This window comes from Oreochromis niloticus, unplaced genomic scaffold (genome assembly GCF_001858045.2).
Source record: "Oreochromis niloticus isolate F11D_XX unplaced genomic scaffold, O_niloticus_UMD_NMBU tig00003705_pilon, whole genome shotgun sequence".
NCBI classification, from domain to species: domain Eukaryota; kingdom Metazoa; phylum Chordata; class Actinopteri; order Cichliformes; family Cichlidae; genus Oreochromis; species Oreochromis niloticus.
The window spans coordinates 11,376-15,000 of record NW_020327934.1 but is presented as its reverse complement, the minus strand read 5'-3'; the positions used below and the strand labels follow the sequence as shown (position 1 = coordinate 15,000).

General features: G+C 41.3%; 1 long non-coding RNA gene across 1 annotated transcript; it reads right to left on the bottom strand.

Moving 5' to 3' along the window:
* Nucleotides 1-2,713: 2,713 nt before the first annotated feature.
* LOC109198484 (uncharacterized) lies at nucleotides 2,714-3,307 on the bottom strand. Its single transcript, XR_003218041.1, has 3 exons — nucleotides 3,169-3,307; nucleotides 2,864-3,082; nucleotides 2,714-2,745 (listed from the first exon to the last, which is right to left on the bottom strand). It is a non-coding gene; the product is annotated as an uncharacterized LOC109198484 (long non-coding RNA).
* Between the last annotated feature and the right edge of the window lie 318 nt (nucleotides 3,308-3,625).

Here is a 3,625-nt window from a genome sequence, read left to right as displayed (position 1 = left end):
TAACAGCTGAAAACGCTGAAGTAACCTCAAAGTTACTTGTTTAACTGTGAAAAATTACCAAAAACATTAGAAAAGGAAGAAAACCAATTCAATTCAATTCAATTATATTTATATAGTGCCAAATCACAGCAAAAGTCGCCTTAAGGCGCTTCATAGATACAGAGAAAAACCCAACAATCATATGACCCCCTATGAGCAAGCACTTTGGCGACAGCGGGAAGGAAAAACTCCCTTTTAACAGGAAGAAACCTCCAGCAGAACCAGGCTCAGGGAGGGGCGGCCATCTGCTGCGACCGGTTGGGGTGAGAGAAGGAAGACAGGAATACCAGGCAGCAGATAAACTGATGTGGAACAAAACCAAGGTAAAATTGCAGAGTTTACACAGCTGGTGAAATGTAAAAATTCCAAAAAAAACAAACAAACAAAAAAAACCCCACAAACAACATTTAGGTAATAAATGCACAAGATGATTTGATAAATATGGTACCAATCTACAAAATACTGTCGAAATGAAGTCAACATTGTGATATATTTCAGGTGTGGAGAGACACACAGCTGAACAATCGATATGCATATTTAAAGAATCAAATAAAGAACATTGTTGTGGAATAAATTACAGTGAAAAATAATCACTACCCTGTGTTAGAGAGTGACTTATGATGAGGTATTAATTGGGTTAACTTTACCTCTAACAGCTTTTCACATAGTGCTGTGACCAGGGTGAAATCCATCATAAAGTAACTGTAAACAGTAGAACCATTAGCATGAATGTTATGGTATATAACACATATAAATGGATGTGACCTTTATGAACTTTTCAAAATGACTTTATATGTCTGACCCATTATCTATATATATTAGAGCAGATGTGGAAAACCACTGTTAGACCTACTCTATACTAACACAAACACAGTCAAAAATTCATTGCTAGTGTGACATGTGGTCCTTTTTGCCTTTGACCAATGATATGCTGGTTACTTGGACCAGTTTAGTATTTGCTGTCACAGAGGAATGTTAACCATAAATCCAAAAGACAAAACTGAAAAAATATGTTAATTGCAAACATGTTTTTGCTTAGTAAAAGGATTGAAATAACATGGAAACTGTCACCTTAAAGCTCATTGTAAATATCATCACAAACAGATGTTTTCCACATAAACAACAAAGCTCCACCACATCCAATCACTACATATAAATATAAAAGAAAACAACAACAAATAAAATGTAATTAACACATGGGAAGTCTAATGAGCTTGGAAAGAAAAGCGTCTGGACTTCTTTGAGTTGCTTGAAGACGTTTCACCTCTCATCCGAGAAGCTTCTTCTTCTAAGGGTCAGTGGTGGAGAGTCCCAGATTTAAACCCAGTGGGAGTTTCCCCCCAAAGAGGGACAAAGGACCCCCTGATGATCCTCTACCTAATCACATGAGCCAAGGTGTGAAAGTGGGTGTGGGTCCCAACCAGGCAGGGTTTCGGGTGAGCTTATTGTGAAACCTGGCCCCACCCTATCATGTGATTTCCCTTAGGTCAGATGGCCCAGGATGTGAGTGGGCATTAAGGTGTCTGGGAAGGTATCTCAAAACTGGATTATAGATGGCAGACAGTTGGTGTCATAAACCACCGCCTCTGTTCAAAGATGGTCGCTCACAGTGGACGTAAATGTCTTCTTTCACTCCTCTTTCAAACCATCTGTCCTCTCTGTCCAAAATGTGAACATTGGCATCCTCGAAAGACTGACCTTTGTCCTTTAGATGCAGATGAACTGCTGAGTCTTGTCCCGTGGAGGTGGCTCTTCTATGTTGTGCCATGCGCTTGTGAAGTGGCTGTTTGGTCTCTCCGATGTAGAGGTCTGGGCATTCCTCGCTGCACTGTACAGCGTACACCACATTGTTAAGTTTGTGTTTAGGAGTTTTGTCTTTCGGGTGAACCAGTTTCTGTCTGAGTGTGTTGCTGGGTCTGAAGTACACTGGAATGTCGTGCTTGGAGAAAACTCTCCTGAGTTTCTCTGATACACCGGCTACATAGGGGATGACAATGTTGTTGCATCTCTCTTTCTTATCCTCCCTCGCTGGTGTCTGATGTTCTTTTCTGTGCATCTTTGCTGACTTTATAAACGCCCAATAAGGATAGCCACATGTTTTAAGTGCTTCCTTTACATGTGTGTGTTCCTTCTTTTTCCCTTCAGGCTTAAAGGGAACATGTTCTGCCCGGGGGTGTAGGGTCCTGATTACTCCAAGTTTGTGATCCAGAGGGTGATGGGAGTCAAAGAGGAGGTACTGGTCCGTGTGTGTGCGCTTCCGATAAACTTCAATGTTGAGGTTGCCATTCTCTTCAATGTGCACAGCGCAGTCCAGGAAAGGCAAACAGTCGTCCTTTGTGTCTTCCCTGGTGAACTTGATGTTTTTATCCACGGCGTTAATGTGCGCAGTGAAGGATTCCACTTCTTGTGTTTTGATTTTGACCCAGGTGTCGTCTACATATCTGTACCAGTGGCTGGGTACTCTCCCTTTAAAAGAGCCAAGAGCCTTTCTTTCCACTTCCTCCATGCAAAGGTTGGCTACAATAGGTGACACAGGGGAGCCCATGGTGCAGCAATGTTTTTGTCTGTAGAAACCCTCGTTGTATTTCAAATATGTAGTGGTAAGGCAGAGGTCTAACAGTGTGCAAATCTGATCGGGTGTGAAGTTGGTCCTGTCTTCCAAGGAGCTGTCTTCTTGTAGCCGTTTTCTGACAGTCTCCACTGCCTCTGTAGTGGGTATGCAAGTGAAGAGAGAGACTACATCAAAGGACACCATGAGAACCTTCACAGACATAACACAAGGGAAGACTTTTGATTTAATAACTAAGCTTAAAACAAGTGTTACCTTTTAATATTTGTGGGAAAAATCTGATGCTACCCCAAGAATAGCCACACAGGAAATGATGACAGGCTTGCAGCCCTCTGTCTTCCTGGAGTGAGGTGCCTGATCAGTAGAAGTGAGTTGACAGAAGTCGGTGTCTGTAAGAGTGGTCAAACACTTATACTCTGTCCACTTGCGTAGAGTATAAGAAGCTGGAATGCAGGCACACTGGACGAGCTTGTTCTAAAAAATACAGAAAAAGGAACATTTCATTTGTGTTAAGGCCTAAAAACTACAAATGAGTTATACAATGAATAATATTGAAATACCTTATAGGTGCTGCAGGACACATAACCAGAATCCAGAGCAATCTCACACTCACATGATGGTGAGGAAAGACATGAGCTCTGCAATGAGGTTTGAATGTTTCAGTTGGGACACTGAAGAACTCAGAAGACAGCAGTACCTGCACAGAGAGACAGAGTAGAAAAAGCATAGATTTGTAATCCATAATGTGAATTAAAACTCAAAAAGTGTCAACAAGTATAATCATTTGAGTGTGGAATTATTTATGCAATAAACAGGATTTAAATTAATTAAATGAATTAAAAGCACTGACATTTTTTATCAAAGAAAAAACAATCATACCTCTCTCTGCTCTGAGGATCACTGAGCATCTCTGAGTAGGAAATACAGTTTCCTCAGTATCAGTCATAATTGATGGTTTCAGAGGTGTGTAGTGTGGCAGCATGATGATGGTCTCCAGATCAGGCAGGAGGTCAGGTG